A 19,360-nucleotide genomic window follows, 5' to 3' on the forward strand; every position below is an offset into this window, starting at 1 on the left:
AACACCATTACTGATGCAACTGCACTGGCTTCCAGTTGCCTACAGAATACATTTCAAAGTCCTACTCCTGGCATACAAGGCCCTACACAATTATGCCCCCACCTACCTCACTGACCTCCTAGAAGTCAACACTCCTGCCCGCTCACTGAGATCCTCCTCAGCAGGCCTACTGCATGTCCCTAATGTGAACCTCAGCACCCAGGGAGAGAGGGCTTTCCGCTACATCACCCCCAAGCTGTGGAATTCACTGCCAGACTACATCAGACACTGTGACTCCATTACTGACTTTAAAAACAGACTTAAAAAATATGTCTTCAAGATGGCTTATGGACTGACTGACTGACTGACTTTTTTACTTTTACTTTCATTTTTAATTTATTTTTGAGATGACTATAATTTCAACAACCTTTTTGTTTTTGTTTATTTGTGAAGGGACCTTGGGTGACATGAAAGGCGCTTTAAATAAAATGTATTATTATTATTATTAATAATAAACATAATCATGCCCCCATGGAGAGTGTAGCACTGTAGCTGCCTGGCAGCTCTAGCTGTTGGCTACATCAACTTGATCTAGGTAGCACAGTTTTTTTTATTTCTTACCACATAGATCATAGAGCGAGCATGGACGATGTTGAAATCATTCAACTGCACAGTTTTTTTATTTAATAATGACTTCTTACCCTGACCTGTTTGTTGTGACTCAGTAGTTGTTCTAAGGATTTCAAACCTGTGAGGCAACCAAACATGGAAAAAAAGCCCATGTTGAAATCATTCAACTGCCTTAATGAAACATTAACCTATGTGGTCTAATGGTCTACTAATATAACTCTCAAGCCTTAAATCAATAAACATTTAATGAAACATTGTTATAACATGAATGGTCTATTTCCATTTTCTCCCTCATTGTTAATAATGGTCTATTTTCAATATAACTTCTCAAGCCTTAATGAAACATTGTTATAACATGACCTGGTCTTTTTCAATATAACTCAGTAGTTGTTCATGTGGTCTAATGGTCTATTTCAATCAAACCTCAAGCCTTAATGAAACATTGGCAATGAAACATTGTGGTCTATTTCAATCAAAAATTGTTATAACATGTGGTCTAATGGTCTATTTCAATCAATATAACTTCTCAAGCCTTAATGAAACATTGTTATAACATGTGGTCTAATGGTCTATTTCAATCAATATAACTTCTCAAGCCTTAATGAAACATTGTTATAACATGTGGTCTAATGGTCTATTTCAAAGTTTGACTAGTTGGCTATTCCATTGTTATCGTGGTCTAATGGTCTATTTCAATCAATATAACTTCTCAAAATGAAACGTTGAAACATGTGAGATATTTGTAGTTGGCATTCCATATCGAAACCACGCGTGTGCGTTGCTATGAAAGTCCCGAAACCACGTAATGCGTTGCAGGGACTTTCTCGTTTCTCGTATTAGCTTAGCTCATATTCCTGGCTGACGTCTCACATCAGCCTCTGTGGGGCCTATATTAGCAGCAGAGGGGAAGGTCTACACATGAACCGAGTTGGTCTGACAGGCGACATCCTGAGAGAGAAGAGAGAAAGCAGCACTCTGCAGGGATGGGATACTTGTCTTTTTTTCCCACTGAAACATGGACTCTCCTCTTTCTATTTTTGGGCCTGCTGACAGCGTAAGATCATTTGAAACTTTGCTACAATATGTGTTTGACGGTAGTGGTATTATTCTGATATTGTGTGTTCTGTGAAAAACCTATTTTTAAATTTATAGCAGATCTATAACTATTTCTAATTAATTTAAAACTGAAACTGAATTTATTACACCCCACTCCTGGCTGGTGGGTTTGACTGACTGCAGCTCAGAAGATAAAGAGAATGGACGATTTGGGAGTGCTTCCTAAATGTGCTTACAACACATCATGTCACATAATTAATATGTATAAAAACAATATTTGCATTCCCTTCACTAGGTATGGGGTCTGGCCTTACAGGTTATTTAAAAACCTAGGAATCCCCGGCCCTACATCGTTACCTTTTCTTGGGACCCTTCTGGAATATAGAAAGGTTAGTCTTTGCCTGTCTGTCTGTCTGTCTGTCTGTCTGTCTGTCTGTTTTCTACACAACAGTATTGTTTTATTGTTGTTATGTGCATTTTGATGGTGTATTTCATGGAGGTATTTATGGAATATGAAAGAGAGACCAAGTATCGTCCCCATTATTTTCTATGGACCTCTGAAGATAGCTTACAAAAATGCCCCAAAGCTGGCATCTGTAAAGCCCCAAAGATACCGTCTTTAATGCCTAATGTAGCCTATTCTGACATCAGCCAGGAAGTCTACAATGGCAAAGATGGCAGCTATGATGGCAAAGGCAAACTTTAGAAGCCCATGGCCCGTGCTAGGCAAGCTACTTTGACCAAAGCACAGATGATGTTGTCCATGTGGATTGGCTGATCCTCCCAGTTTGAAAACTGCCAATCCTCAAAGACAACATACTTTTGTGTAGAATAACATGGCACCACATTGGCTTCTTGGTGAAAATGTGTCCGGAAGTAAGAACATGTTGGACGCCATTTTCAAAGATGGTGGCGGCCAAGAATGATGCTGACTGGTTGAATCTAACTGTCCAAATCCTAACCCGCTATTTCTGTTATGCTGTAGGGGTTCACTCAGTTTGACACCGAGTGTTTCAAGAAGTATGGAAAACTATGGGGGTAAATGGCCTATACACAAACTCCAACTTTGGAATTATCAGACGGAGGCAATCAAATAAAATACCCAACAGAAGTCTTCATGACTGCTTTATTATAAAGTGTCTGTATTCTCCTATCCTAGTATCTTTGATGGGAGACAGCCTATTCTGTCTGTGTTGGATAAGACCATCATCAAAACAGTCATGGTGAAAGAATGCTATTCGCTCTTCACCAACAGAAGGGTAGGTCTACAACACATCCGCCTCATCAATCAGCACCACTGTACTGTGAAATGAAAGAGTTTTTGGAATTTAAAACTTAAAATTGTGATTTAACTGTGCGTACAGTTAGAATTGTTGGAAAAAATAAACAAAGTAATGTTTGTTTTTATCTTGGCAGATAACAAAATCATTCTAATATATTTAACTGTTGAATGCTTGCTATCTCTTTTGCTGTCACAGAGGGTCTTACACATATCACATGACTTGTGTGCAGTCTCACACAGGGTATTTGCACACATTGTTGTACAACAACAACATTAATAAAAACAAGACATCTTTCACTTCAGAATCTACGCATAAACGGACCGCTTAACGACGCCGTGTCTGTTGTCGAGGACGATGACTGGCGCCGTATCCGGAGTGTTCTGTCTCCGTCTTTCACCAGCGGACGCCTGAAAGAGGTGAGAGAGCGAGCGCTTGATTCTGGACGACTACTGTTTTTTTGTGTCTTTTCATTTTGTTTTGTTTTGTTTTGGAGGTTCTGTAGGGCCACAAATGCAAATGGTAGCAATTATGTTACTAAAGTTGCTGACCCTGGAAGTTCTAGGAATTGAGTTCAGAAATTGCTTTTCATAAAGGTGTCATTAAAAAACAAAAGCACTAGGAGACTTTGTAAATATATTCTTCGGTCCTGTGGCATATGGCATTCTTGTGCTTGTGTGGCTCACTGTATAACAGTTGGCTTAAATGCTAAAAATTGGGTCATGAATAATGACCACGGGAAATCGAGGGACCCAAGGCCAGACCAGTTAAGACTGTCCTGCACTAGTCTACAGACCAGTAAGTCAGTCAGTCATCAGATATGTTTAGTGTTTTGACCTTGAAGAAGCATCCAAAAAATAGGATGTTCTATGTTATGCATGTGTGCTAACACAACAACAACATTGATGGTCACACTCTGCCCATTTTGGACTCAGATGTTTGGCATCATGAAGACGCACTCAAAGACGCTGGTCAGGAACCTGAGGCGAGAGGCTGTCCAGGGCAAACCAGTGGATCTCAAAGAGTGAGTAGAGTGGACACAGAGGAGAAATACAACTGGGGCTTCATTTAGAGAGGACTGAGTACGCGAGACAGGGGGCATGGTGGATCATTTAAAATGTTACAAAAACATTCTTTTTTTTCCTTCTCTTTAGTGAATGGCTAAAAGAACCAAGAGTAGTGTGACAGGGCCCTCAGGTGTATCCAACTAAATGGATGAGGACAGAGGCAGTAGTATAAACAATGTTATATTTATTATTTCTTTTCTTTGTTTAAAACGGATGGCAGGGGTGTACAGTAGGTAAATCCGATAAAAACAAAATCACAATACACAACACAAAATAATCAAAGAAAACAAAATGTAATACACATAACCATAAATTAAATGCCCAGTGGATTGGTGGCTGCTACACGGCCTGAATTAACACAGGTACAGTAACCCTCGGATGGCTGCCCAGCCCCGAAAGTGATCTATGGCCATACACACACACAAACACAAGTGTAACACTCAAGCTTTCTAAATACAACCCACACGAGTATAGGTGTTCAGTACACGCTCAACCACTAGAATGTGCCCTCACCGCAAACTAGGGGAAGGCGGCAGTCCTAGAGTACCTTAACTGTGTTACCTGATAGACCTAGCAGGCCATACTAGCAAACAGGGGGAAGGAGGGGGCATTCAATAAAGGAAACAATACAAGACAAAACAAAAACAAGACAAACACGCTATTCAGCGCCAGTGGAGTGCTACCGATACAGCTACAATGAATAGCAGAAGCTATAATGAACTAATACTACCTGGGACATAGACCCCTATGGCCCAAGAGTAACAGTCTACTGTGTGGAGAAACTAGGTTGGGAGTCACAAAGAACTCAATATAAACTAATACCACCTGGGGCATAGATAGACCCCTATGCCCCAGGAGTAACAGTCTCCCGTGTGGATAAGCTAAGTCAGGGGTTACAAGAACCCATTAAAAACTAATACTGCCGGGGGGAGGGATAAGTCTCAATAGCCTCGGAGTAACAGTCTGAAATCGCTAACTGGCTGCTAATATGAGCTCAGGGATGGCAACAGCACTATCGGAACTCCCCCTATTACCGTCGGTCCCGTATTTCCACCGTCTTGCGTGTTTGTGTCACTTAATATCAATTTCTATACAAACCAAGACAGCAGACTCCTAAAGAAACGCAACCACCCACACCATAGGTGTATCTAAATTAGCTATGTACCAAAAAATGACATTTTACCGTGACTCAAAGAGCTGTAGACAGTGTTGTAAGGCTGCGTGTACACAACCGCTTGGAGCTCCAGTGGAATTTTAATTTCACGACGAGAATTCTCGGTCTAACCGTTCATGTGCCGCATGGGGTGTAAATAGGCGACCCATCAGGCCAGCACTATAACTCGGCGTGGTAAACAAAATCGGATATTTCAGGCAGTAAATGCTCCGTTAACAAACAAAACAGATTTTGTTCAAATCTACACACCTATGGCTACTGAAAAATGTCATGTTAATTTAGCAAATGTTATTTTGAAGTGTTAAAAAACATCGTTGTTTTAGAATTTCTGAACAAAAGTGGTGATAATTGGGGGTGTTACGATATGCCTTGTCGAGTAGACCCTGGCAAACAGTGTAAATGCACCAGTGTATCACACTCAGACAAGCATACAACACAAAGAAAATAAACCAACACAAACAAGCATACCATACATCCAACTTCGACGTGCTGTTAGTTTAACACTGACTAATACCAAAAGAAACTCTAATGGGGGAAAACAGTGGTCAAACTGTGATAGACAGCCAGCTGTGATCTACAACAGAGAGAAACGTTTAACACCCTGGTCCACGCATTTCATAACAATACACAACAGTTTTTATGAAGTTTAATTGTTCATAAGTCAAGCGACATGGAAAAAAAAGAAAACATTGTACCAGATACATATTTAAAATAGGACCGTTACACTGTTAGAACAATAACCAATGCCTACCTCGGCCTTTTCCACAATGCGAGCTAGCCCAGGGGAACAGGAGCAGAGGAGGGAAGTGTGTCAGCTATAAAAACAAGGGAGCGAAAATTACAGACGCTGCATGCTGTTGTTTGGCCCGTATAGCTATCTTAGTCTGCTCACATTAGTTGAGTGTTTGACCATAGCTATTGCAATGTTGCTATTGTAAGAGGCCTACCTCCACGTTCAGCATTCGCATTGGTAGTCACAGGGAAACAGGAGTAGGAAGGAGATGACAGTCTATAGCAAGATGAGCCAAACGTTACGACACTACAACCACCTGCCCCGTGTTCAAACTACGTGGCTAAACACAAACTCTCACTTTATGCTATTACCTACATGTCAGACAAACGTTCGTGGTCTACGGCAGTGGCAACAACTCACATTAAAAGTGTAAGGAGTACATGAAACATTCCACTTACCCAGACCACAGCGAGAGAGTTGTTCGCAACCAAAACCCAGCATGAAGTGCGCGGTTTGTACCGACCAGCGACAAGCAACTTGCGTACCAAACAATTTGGGAGAGCTTCTTTTGTGTTTGTCGGGAAGGAAGTTACGTACCCATGACCCCCAGCCCGCACGCCCAGGTGATTGCAATTAGTCGTGATCCTGACCTGATCACAGTAGTATACAGAAATATTATACAGAATATTCAGCCACACTTTGATAAGGGTATTAAGCTCACCACATCCTTCTCTATTCACACACACTCTCTCTCCTCTCTCTCTCTCACACACTCTCCTCTCTTTCTCTCTCACACACACACACTCTCTCTCTCTCTTTCGCTCTCTCTCTCTCACACACTCTCTCCTCTCTCTCACACACACTCACTCCTCTCTCTCTCTCACACACACACACACACACACACACTCTCCTCTCCTCTCTCTCACACACACTCTCTCTCTATCTGTCCTCTCTTTCTCTCTCTCTCTCTCTCTCTCTGTGTCCATCTCAGGTTTGTTGGAGCATACAGCATGGACGTGGTGACCAGTACAGCTTTTAGTGTGGACATCGATTCACTTAACAACCCCAATGACCCCTTTGTCACCAACATCAAGGAATTGTTCAAGTTCAACATTTTCAACCCCTTTCTTCTCTTAATAAGTAAGATATTTCCCCACACAGTACAGTATGATCTGAGCAATGGTTTACTGAGATACATATTCTCTGTAGGTGTACTTACAATCATCTATATGTATTAACAGTTCATTAGATTTATTTAATGCCTTTGTGATTTGATGGTTTGGTATGAATGTTGAGTCATGTCTCATGAAACAGTCATGAATGCTTTATGTGCAGTTTATGACAGCTGTTATGAATGTGTTATGAACTCACCCTTCAAGTAAAGTGTTTTTAAAAAGTGCATCTTTCAAGTACCCAAGGTCCATTTACAAACAATTATGTGCATTGTTTCATACTGCACATATATTTGTGTTTATATTACAGTATCTCTCATAAGACTTTTCTTCAGTACACAGTAAACATGCTAGTAGTTTTCTGTCTATACAGTATAGTGTAATGCCTCACAATATATTTTCATGTGAGTGTGTTTTTGAACAGGTCTCGCTTGCTCCAACCAGCTCCCTTACACCATCTAATTCTTACACCATCTGATCTAATTCTTACACCATCTGATCTAATTCTTAACACCATCTGATCTAATTCTTACACCATCTCTGTGCAGTGTTCTTCCCTTTTACCATTCCCCTCCTCGAGAAGATGAACTTCTCTTTGAGGCCTGCTGGTGTCATGGACTTCTTCTACACCTCGCTGAGGAAGATCAAAGCCGAGAGGGAGACCAGCTCTCAAAAGGTATGGGTGGTGGTTTAGTAGTGGCATTCAACAGGTATGGGTGGTGGTTTAGTAGTGGCATTCAACAGGTATGGGTGGTGGCATTCAACAGGTATGGGTGGTGGCATTCAACAGGTATGGGTGGTGGTTTAGTAGTGGCATTCAACAGGTATGGGTGGTGGCATTCAACAGGTATGGGTGGTGGTTTAGTAGTGGCATTCAACAGGTATGGGTAGTGGTGGTCTCCATGATTGTTGTGTCATTTCTGTGTGTGGTCACTTCTGCAGAGTCGAGTGGACTTCCTCCAGCTGATGATGGATTCCCAGGGGTCGGAGACTGAGGGCAATCAGCGAGAGGAAACGCCAAATAAAGGTCATGGGGTCATCCATCCATTTACATTTACCACACACTTTCATCTCAACTTAGCAACTTACATGTCAATTACATTGTCCCCTGAGTAACTTGGGGCTAAGTACCTTGCACAAAGGGCACAATGATGGCAGCTTGGAATTGAACCCACATTTCTGTCAGGCTGCTGCTGCATGTTTGCCCAGTTCCTTAGCCACTACGGTACCACCTCCTTAATCCCCTCACAAAGCTTCAGATAGTTCTGCTTTTTTATATGAATGACATCCAGGGTAAGTTAAATATTAACAAATACAACCAACATTTTTTTATAGAAACACCACTACTTGTAAAGGATATTTGTATGTGTAACACCAACAGATGACACAAGGAGCTATATTTCTAAAGAAAAGATAAATCATAAATCTGTATATTCAGTACAAAAGATATTATCTAAGTATGAGTATAAGGTATATATGTTTGGTAATGAGCTACCGCATTTTTTTTATTATAATTATCATTCACAATTTTCTCAGTGATGAGGACCAGTGGTATCTAATGCAGAAAGGGCAGGGGTTTCTGTGCTTGTCAGTGCAGTCCACTGACTGATGGGTCTTTAACATTGAACTCAAAATAAGCCACTCATATGGGAACCACATATGTATTCCTGCTGTCTATATTGTTTGATATTTATTACAGTATTTATTGTGTATTTATTTTGTCCATTTGTGTCTTTTGGACAATAAAGATTATTATTCTCTTGTTATTCTCTTGTTTTTAATGTCTCTGTCTCCTCCTCCTCACAGGGCTGAGTGATCCACGAGATTCTGTCTCAGTCGTTGATCTTCATCTTCGCCGGCTATGAGACCACCAGCAGCACCCTGTCCTTCCTCTTCTACAACCTGGCCACCAACCCCGAGGCCCTGGAGAAACTGCAGCAGGAGGTTGACCAGGTCTTCCCAGACAAGGTGACTTACCACACCTGTAGATAAACTGTATTGTCACTGTGAAAGTACAGATATTGTCACTATGCAATGCATTCGGCATCTAAGCAGAGTGCCACATCTGCGTCAAAATGGCAAACAGGTCTTCCCAAACAAGGTGACTGACCACGTAGCCTGTTTTCTAAACTTTTGCTTTCAGTGCAACACCTGATACCTGTCAATCAACCTTTGTCCTGACCTTTGACCTTTGTCCTGATTGACAGGTCTCTCCTGATATTTTTCCTGATCACTGGGAAGCTGACATTAGAGTCTAGATCTGCACTGTCTTCTTTTTTGCAAATGGCTGAGAGGAGATGAGTGACAGCACTGAAGCATTGTTTTTGTTTGTGACTGACCTGTGATTGACATCTAAAACATCCAACTCCATCTGTAGATTAGATTAAACTGTATTGTTGTTGTTAAAGTACAGAAACTTAACAACGAAATGCACTTGGCATCTACAGACAGTGGAAGAAGGGTGGTCTGCACACTGCTATTGCTCCAAGAATATAAACTGTATTACTTTAAAAACATAGCACATTTGATCACCCTGGATCTTCATCAGGCATGTGGGTAACAGGAAGAGTGTTGCCTATATCACATGATCTATGCAGAGTGTAAAATTAGCTAAACAGGTCTTGAATAATAATTCATGCAGGTCTTAAGGTAGTGTGATATCCAGTCCTGGATGAGAGTTGTGATTTGGATATGAATTCAACTGCAGGAGATCTGAGCAGCATAGGCATAGTGGAGAGTCTATTGTGTGTACAGTATTTACACGTGTAAGAACTTCTTGTACTGCACATGTTAGAGAATACAGTGTTTGTTTGTTTGTTTGTATTGTGAAGCTTTGATTATGTATGTGATTAAATACTAAGTAGTTTCGGGCATTTTTGCAAGACTGGTTCTCTCGTTAGTGATTCGCTACGGCTATGCTCTATGGCTATGCTAGGTGAACGATTTCCATATTACAAGTTCGTTTGCCATCAAATTGGCTTCATAGAGGTTACATTAAGGTAACAATATTGTATAGTGTACCTTTAAGTTAATAAGTAATGTTTTGTGTACTTCTACTTGTAGTGCCTTTGTAAAAGATAATAAAATAGCTATGTGACTGTACCTAAGCATAGGAGCTAACAGTTGAGCTGGTCTGGTCTGTTGTTTATAAATAGGAGCTAACACTTGAGCTGGTCTGGTCTGTTGTTTATAAATAGGAGCTAACACTTGAGCTGGTCTGGTCTGTTGTTTGTCAGGCTCCAGTGTCCTATGAGGGCGTGATGCAGATGGAGTATCTGGACAGTGTTCTGAACGAGACCTTGCGCATCTTCCCTGTGGTGCCACGCGTGGAGAGGGTCAGCAAGAGGACCGTCGACATCAACGGCATCGCCATCCCCAAGGGGACGGTCGTCATGGTGCCCGTCTACGTGCTCCACAGAGACCCAGACGTCTGGAGCGACCCCGAGAGCTTCAAACCGGAAAGGTAGGAAGCACCACTACCCAGAGGCATTACCTATTGTCAGTGTGTGTGTGTGTGTGTGTGTGTGTGTGTGACCAGAGTAACCAGAAAGATAGGACATGCACAATTTTTATTTGATTACGGCATGTAAATAATGCTATTACCACCAGCACATAATATCCCAGGTGCACTGCACAATTTGCTCGTGTGACTTTCCCCTCGCTCTACTCATGTAGCACAGCGGTAACCATGGAAATACATGGTGTAGGCCAGTGGTTCTCAAACTGGGGGGACAGACCATGTCGCAAGGGGACGCAACAGCTCACTCGTAAAATGAAATAATATTTCTTTGGGGCCGAGATGAGAGAAGCGTAAAGAAGGACAACCATCAGGGCAGCTCAGTGCCTGGTTTCTTCCACGCCATTGGGAATTGTGGACAAATAGTTGTCATCGGTTCAGACAGACGACCAGAGGACCACAATTGCGTCACACCAGAAAGTTTATTAAACTTAAGGGAAAAGGGAAATAGGGAGTGAGTGAAGGCTCCAGGGGTTACTGGGAATAACAGGGATACAGGGTTCCATCCAATGTGCTGTGTCTGTGTCCCCCCAGTGGCAGCGATCGTCCTATGACGCCGGTGGTGGGTGGTCCGAAGTCCGGGATCAAGAGTAGTCAGGAGTCGATTCGGCAGAAAGCAGGTCTGGTTTTCTGGGGCAGAAGAGTATCCAAGATTCAGGCAGGTCCGGGGTCACAAAACACGAGTCGCCAGAAGCGCAAAAGCAAACAGGTTCAGGGTGTGAGCTTTGCAGGCGATCTGACAAAGGAGAGCTGAAAGACAGGGCTTTAAATACTGGGAGAGGTTAGTGGGTAATGCAGCACAGCTGGCAGAGTAATTAGAGCAGAGCAGAGCAGGGACAGGTGGAGCTAGTTAGGCTGAGTAGAGAGAGTGGTGAGCAGAGTGGAAGATAATGGAAACCAATTAAGGTGGTAACCCGGTGGAGTGAGAGGGCTCATGACAATAGTTCAGTCTTCGTTTCATCAGACCAGATGATTTTACTTCTCATGGTCTGTGAGTCGTTCAGATGCTTTTTGGGAAAATTCACAGAAAAAAATGGCTTCCATCTGGCCACTCTATACCATAAAGGCTTGATTGGTGGAGTGCTGCTCTGATGGTTGTCCTTCTTTATGCTTCTCTCATCTTCTCAAAGGAACTCTGGATCTCATTCATAGTAACCATTGGGTCCTTGATTTCCTGTCTGACCAAGGCCCCTTCGTCCCAGATTACTCAGAGAATGATGTAGGCTACCATGCTCTTAGGCACTTTCAATGCTGCAGAAATGTTCTTGTATCCTTCCCCAGATCCGTGTCTTCACCCAACCCTGTCTCGCAGGTTTACAGATAATTCTCTCGACCTTGTGGCTTGGTTTTCACTCTGACATACACCATCAACTGTGAGACCTTACAGTATATAAAGAGATGTGTGCCTCTCCTATTAATGTCCAGTGAATTCATTTAGGCACAGGTGGACTCCAATCAAGTTGTCAGAGAAGCATCTTATAGATAGAAGGATCATTGATAGAAGTAGGATGCACCAGAGCTCAATTGCAAGCGTCATAACAAAGGGTCTGAATATTTATGTAAATATAATATTTCAGTCTTATTTTTTATACATTTACAAAACACTCCAAAACCAGTTTTTTGTGGAGTGTTGGATTATTATGTATAGATTAATAAGAAAAAATATGATAGTAATATTGAATAACCTGTGGACCGATTAGCTTATTCACGTGACATTTTGGAAAATACCTACAAAATCAAACATTAGGAACATTAGATTTTATAATAATTATAATTATACAATTTCCCCCTATAGAATATTTAAAAAGAAAAATTCTAGATTATCTACATGATTGGATTATCCACTTGCGGTTGGGAGGGAAAGTCCTGCTTTGGCTTCCTTTCGTGTTCAGGTCAACAGATTGCCCCTCTGGTTTTGTGATTGTATCCCAAACCTCTGAAGTCACACGAGAAATCATTTTGTCATCTTGTCTCCGTTTGTCAGGTTCAGTAAGGAGAACAAGGAGAGCATTGACCCGTACACCTACATGCCGTTCGGACTCGGCCCCAGGAACTGCATCGGGATGCGCTTCGCCCTGGTCAGCATGAAGCTGGTCGTCGTGGAGGTGCTGCAGAGATTCACCGTCGCCACCTGCGAGGAGACGCAGGTTCCTGTGGAACTGGACAACCAGGGTCTCTTGGCGCCCAAGGAGCCCATTAAACTCAAGCTCATCCCGCGCACATCGTCTCACGATACATCAGCGGAATAGGACAGCACACCTGTTTGTGGATACTCCTTAAAACTCAGATACTCAGTTACTTTCATTTGTTTTTGTCAGTAAAACAATGTGTTAAAACATAATTTAGCAATTTAACATAACACAAACGTGGAAACGTTGGTGTAAGTGAGATAGTGACCTTGATAGCATTCTGGTAGCAGTTTGCAGTTTGCTATACATTGTCCCTTTTAAACTGTCTGTGATTTTGCTGCAGAAATTTTCTATTTTTTTTTACAGCTTTTGCACATTGCTTACACACTAAAAACGAATGCTTTGACCAAAGCTTCACTTAAACTTCTTGTAGCATACCGTAAACAATGTTTAAACCAAAACAAAACCAAAGCTTAAACACATTTTCTGCTTTGCACGTTGTTTTCAACTCTGCAACACACTTATTACGAAACACTACACATGGTTTTGTTACATTAGACACTGTTCAAAAATGAAATCTCCTGTGTGTGTGTGTGTGTGTTTTGTGTGTGTGTGTGTGTGTGTGTGTGTGTGAGAGAGAGAGTGATTGAGTGAGTGATAAAAGATGCTTAAAGTGTCTTGCTGTGTGTGTGTGTTGTGTGTGTGTGTACACATCTTGCCAAGGGATTTTTCGCAAGACGTGTGTGTGTGTGTGTGTGTGTGTGTGTGTGTGTGAGAGAGAGTGAGTGTGTGTGTTTTCCTGTTTGTGTGCCCATCTGTTTACTCAAGTGTGTGTGTGTGTGTGTGTGTGTGTGTGTGTGTGTGTGTGTGTTGTGTGTGTGTGTGTGTGTGTGTGTGTGTGTGTGTGTGTGTGTGTGTGTAAGGACTTGCTGTAAACCAAATGAGATAATAACCTAGAAGGCATGCAGAACATCAACAACAGGACAATGACAGAGATAAGCATGTGCTGCTCATATCTGTCTGTTGGAGTTACTGTACTGTACTGTACTGTAAACTGTGCCGAGTTACACATTCTGAATCTGCCTTGATAATTATTCTACCTTGTCTTTTATTACTTTTTTACTACTTTTGCCTTTGTTTTTGCTTACTAATTATTCTTTATTTTTAAATGATTTTACCTTGTGTTTTATGTTTTCTTTTTATTATGATCTTTACCTTTTAACTATTCTTTGATTATATTGCCTTTCTATGCTTTTATTTGTTATTATTGTTTGGTTTTGTTTATGTAAAGCACATTGAATGACTTATGTGTATGAAATGTGCTATATAAATAAACTTGACTTGACTTGACTGTATGGCTGGTGTGACTGTGCCGTGAGAGCCTTCCTTACATCTGTCTGTCTGTGGTCTGTGGTCTGTGTGGTGTGAGTATGCAGAGTCTGTGGTGTGACTGCACCTTCCCTTACATTGTCTGTAGTCATATGTCTGTAGTCTGTGATGTGGAGTACTGCACCTTCTTTACATCTGTCTGTAGTCTGTGGTCTTTGATGCAGAGTACTGAACCTTCCTTACATGTCTGTAGTCTGTAGTCTTTGATGCAGAGTACTGAACCTTCCTTACATGTCTGTAGTCTGTGGTGTGGAGTACTGCACCTTCCTTACATATGTCTGTAGTCTGTGGTGTGGAGTACTGCACCTTCCTTACATCTGTCTGTAGTCTGTGGTGTGGAGTACTGCACCTTCCTTACATGTCTGTAGTCTGTAGTCTGTGATGCAGAGTACTGCACCTACCTTACATCTGTCTGTAGTCTGTAGTCTGTGGTGTGGAGTACTGAACCTACCTTACATCTGTCTGTAGTCTGTGGTGTGGAGTACTGCACCTACCTTACATCTGTCTGTAGTCTGTGGTGTGGAGTACTGAACCTTCCTTACATCTGTCTGTAGTCTGTGGTGTGGAGTACTGAACCTTCCTTACATCTGACTGTGATGTGGAGTACTGAACCTTCCTTACATCTGTCTGTAGTCTGTGATGTGGAGTACTGCACCTTCCTTACAGCTGTCTGTAGTCTGTGGTGTGGAGTACTGCACCTTCCTTACATGTCTGTAGTCTGTGGTGTGGAGTACTGCACCTTCCTTACATCTGTCTGTAGTCTGTGGTGTGGAGTACTGCACCTTCCTTACATCTGTCTGTAGTCTGTGGTGTGGAGCACGCACCTACTGAACCTGTCTGTAGTCTGTGGTGTGTGGCATGTGGAGTACTGCACCTGATGTGGATGTGGAGTACTGCACCTTGTCACTGAGCAAAGTGGCTTGTCTGTGCCTAAGCTAAAGCTATTGTGTGCTGTGTCGGAGCATTTTGTTACAGTAACTCACTGATGTGGATTATCATTTATTGCTCTCAATTGGGTTAGGAAAGAGGATTGTGTGTGTGAGATTTTGCGTCTCTGTCTCTTTCTGTGTGTGTGTGTGTGTGAGAGAGAGAGAGAGAGAGAGGGGTAGAGAGAGAAGAGAAAAGAAGAGAAGAGAAGAAAAGAGAAGAGAAAAGAAGAGCAGAAGTGAGTGTCTGTGTGTGTGTGCGTGTGAGTGTCTGTGTGTGTGTCGTGTGTGAGTGTCTGTGTGTGTGTGTGTGTGTTAGTGTCTGTGTGTGTGTATGTATGTGTGTGTGTGTGTGTGTGTGTGTGTGTGTGTGTGTGTGTGTGTGTGTGTGTGTGTGTGTGTGTGAGAGAGAGAGAGAGAGTGTGTGTGTGTGTGTGTGTGTGTATGTGAGTGTGAGAGAGAGTGTGTGTGTGTGTGTGTGTGTGTGCGTGCGTGCATGCTTGGCTGCATGGGAATCTGAGGTCTGGTGAATAGTACGGGAGTAGTTCTATTTATGTGAGAGATAACGTGGGTGTGAGAACCTCCGCGAGAGATGACCTCCAGGAGGGGGTGAGGGACAGCCTTTCTTTCATATCGTTTCGTTCTTATCTCTTGTTTTTACTGTTTGTGGCTGTTTGCCTGTTGTGATGTCTTGGTTGTAAAAAAAAAAAAAAAAAAAAAAAAAAAATATCGGACTTTCAGGAAATCCAGTTTGTGTAAGGCTCCACCTCCGAACACTCTGACTTAAAATTCATCACCTCTTTCAGGGACTTTTCTGAATCTCCTCTCTGTGTTCTGTGACAACTTCTACGTATATGGTAGGAAAGCTTTACTTCTATCAAAGATCCTTATCAACCGTCTCTGCTTCTATTAATATAGAAACTCTTTCTTATTTGCATGAGGTTTCACGTTTGTGTTGCTCCGACATCTCAACAAATACAAGAAATGTTGGTAATACTTTCTCTGAAGGTCATCACTGTAATGATTTATGCCTATTCTGATAATATGAAGTGATCGTAAGTCATTATAATAATTTTGATAATCGTTTACAAGAAAGCGCTGAGATTATATATCAATGCTTGTAATGCATTATGATCTGTTGCTCTAATGTATTATAATTGATACACAAGATTATAATATTATGAGCCAAAAAACCTGAGGTTATTCTCCAGATCATCTAGACTGTGCTAGAACCCTCTCCCTGGAACTGCAAAGTGAACCTTCACAAGAATGGAACTATGTATTAGGTATAGAAATGGTGATTAACGCTAACCTGAGAAGCATCTACAACTGGTTTTGAATAGCTAAATAGATGTGACTTAATTTGGCAACCTCAGGAAGGGGACCAGACTTCCTTCATACGTCTTTTCTTTTTCTAACCAGACATCCGAGTAAATTGGCTCTCACCACTCTGAACCCGCACATGGGATTTGCCACGTTCCTCTGGGGACTCCTCTGGATTACCCTTCTGTGTCCTGTCGCCTCCTGGTGGCCAAGTAAGAACACTTAATTTCAGTAAATATGAGAGACATTTGTTCTCTTTTTCTCAGCCCTTGGATCGAATTAAATCCTCTTCATTTTGAAAAAAGCGTCTCCGTGGATCGATCCCCAACGTCTTGTGGTGAAGTATGGTGATGGAGCCACAGCATCCTGCAGTAGTACTGACCCTGGTGCTGTCATACGCTGGAATGCAACAGTGGGAGCTAAGGAAGAGAAAACTATGAAGCTGGAGGGTGGACAGTGTGACTGACTAGTCACTGAATAATGGCATAACATGCTTTTCAGAAACAAATAATGGTAAAGAACAGACCCATCTACCCATCACCATTTACAGTGAGTATATTCCTAGTGTCCTGACATGGAGTCTACTACTTATATAGCATGCACATAATTTAATGTAATTTACAATGCTACTGTGTTGTGGTTATCTGGAAAAAGATATACGGTATTTAATCAACATGCAGTGTTGATAGCAAATTGCATGCCTTTTGGGAAAAAAAGTACTACAGTGCACTTTAGAAAAGTGCCCTTATGCTTAAACTTTATTGATGTTCATATTTTAATTGCATTCAATGAACCCACCTACACCCCTCTTCTATGGAATTTGCCAAAAGGCTGACACTCTATTGGGGACAATCCACCTGGATCATTCAATGAACCCACCCACACATGGATGTGGATCCTGTGTGTCCTCTCACCTCTTGATGGTCAGGTAAGAACATTATATTTCAGTAAATATGAGAGGTGTTTGTGGTGAAGTATGGTGATCCAGCCACAGCATACTGCAGTATCAATGACCCCATAATACCCCTACTGACCTGTTCCCTGTTATTGTCCAGTCTTCTGTCTTTCTGTTAATCAGTCTGTGTATTTTTACCCTCCTCTGTCCTTTGTCGGTTTGTCTCTCTGTTTACCCTGTCTGAGTCATGTCCGTAAGTAAGTTCATAAATGTAAGTTTGTAGTACTAGTAGTTTGTTACAATAAAGTGGGTTTTTCTAAACTTTTGCCTGGAAGATTCTTGCCCTTGGGTCCTATCCTGCCGTACCGTGACAAAAACATGCACACAATTTTGTAAATTGTGGTTACAAATTTAATAATGAGCAAACTATATAAAAATCTCTTGCAATGACCCCTCCAGGGTTCTGTAAATATGAATATTTTGCAGCTTACTGGAAGCTAGTGATGGCAGTCTGACACAGAAGCTTCGATACGTGCTTCAAACAACAATTCCATTTGAACCGCTGCTCTGAAGGTTGCTTTGGTATGGAAAAATTATATATGAAGCAGAAACTGCTTCATTCTCTGAATGAATCACCTGTACGGTGTACATTTTAGGACATCCTCATCTGTCAGGTTCATGTCTCAGACATCAGATGAAAAGGAGTCAGGTCTCAGGAAAAGCACTGTCAAAAAAAGGGGAGTCAGACAAAAAGTTCTCAGATGAAAAGTTCTCAGACTCAGGTTTCAGGAAAACCGCTATTTCTGTTAACTGGTACAACAAGCAAACTTATTTGGGATATATTATAGAGTTACATTTGTTCAACTTTTATGATCGAGCAATAGCACAATTTGAGCGCAGAAAAATATTTTGAGCGAGCACACAAATTATATTTTGATATATTATACTATATTCTGTTGTGCTCCACAAATGTCATTGCCTGTTTGCTAATATCAATATGTATGTGCAACATCAGCCCCCTTTCTTTCAGTTTCACTGTACGTGCTCACATAAACTGTTCCTCAGCTAGCTCAGTAGATCTCTGTCGCGCTCGCTCAACTTTGTCTGTGTGCTCGCTCAAAACTGTCGACAACGTTACGTTGGTTCCACAATTCATCAACCAATCAGAAAATTCAGGGGCTGAAGTCCAATTCTCATTGGCTGCTGAAGTCCACAACGCCTAGCGCCTTTTTATCTGATGTCTGAAACCTGAATCTGATTACTTTTTATCTGAGACCTTTTAGTCTGACTCTGCTTTTCCTGAGACCTGACTCCTTTTCATCTGATGTCTGAGACATGACTGTGTAATTCCGTAAACTTGACAGCGGTTTTCCTGAGACCTGATGCCTGACACCTGAGTCTGACAGCTGAGGATGTCCTAAAATGTACACTGTATGCTGGTCGTGTTCCTGGTTTTAGTGGTTCTGATCAGGAGGAGGCACTGCAAAAGAAATGAGCCCCACCAATGAGAGAGCCCCTCCATGTGAAATGAAATCAGCAGAAGCAGGAGAAGAGCCTGGTCACATGGAAACTCATTTTTTTGTCAGGAAAAGTCATGGAACGAGTGGGAACCCTGATTACATCGGCAAAAATGTATATACAAATCTATGTACATTATACACAAAAATGATATTGTATGTTACAATAAAAACAATTGAAAATATATTCTCTGTTGGACTACATATTAAATTTGATAATGCAAAACAAAAAAAGCGACTGAATGCAAGAACATAATGTGTGGGCAAGACTGCATTCATTTAGCTCTCAATTGTCACCTTGAAGAACAGTGTGTCAAAACAAAAATGGAATAATCATGGCTACAGCGCCCATACCACATCCGGGACCCAGGTCATTTCCTGATCCCACCCCATCTCTCTCTCCCACTCACTTCCTGTCAGTGTGCTCTGAATAAAGGCAAAACACCCCAAAAATATACTTCTCATGTACTTATACAGTATATACTCAGCACTTGGATGTAAACAATTGAAGGATTTTATACATACAGCAAAGAGAAGAGAACTTGAGCTTGAATCAAATTACTTGAGGCCATC

General features: G+C 41.7%; 2 long non-coding RNA genes and 1 pseudogene across 2 annotated transcripts; 2 read left to right on the forward strand and 1 right to left on the reverse strand.

The window, feature by feature from the left end:
• Window positions 1–1,592: 1,592 nt before the first annotated feature.
• On the forward strand, window positions 1,593–13,360 carry LOC125298121 (annotated as a pseudogene).
• Window positions 5,776–6,560, reverse strand: LOC125298194. The gene is made up of 3 exons (XR_007194181.1): window positions 6,378–6,560; window positions 6,134–6,195; window positions 5,776–6,001 (listed from the first exon to the last, which is right to left on the reverse strand). It is a non-coding gene; the product is annotated as an uncharacterized LOC125298194 (long non-coding RNA).
• A 2,929-nt stretch (window positions 13,361–16,289) lies between the features above and the next one.
• Window positions 16,290–17,678, forward strand: LOC125298195. Its single transcript, XR_007194182.1, has 3 exons — window positions 16,290–16,587; window positions 16,681–16,924; window positions 17,304–17,678. It is a non-coding gene; the product is annotated as an uncharacterized LOC125298195 (long non-coding RNA).
• Window positions 17,679–19,360: the final 1,682 nt, after the last annotated feature.

The sequence above is a fragment of the Alosa alosa genome, chromosome 7 (assembly GCF_017589495.1).
Source record: "Alosa alosa isolate M-15738 ecotype Scorff River chromosome 7, AALO_Geno_1.1, whole genome shotgun sequence".
Taxonomy (NCBI): Eukaryota; Metazoa; Chordata; class Actinopteri; order Clupeiformes; family Clupeidae; genus Alosa; species Alosa alosa.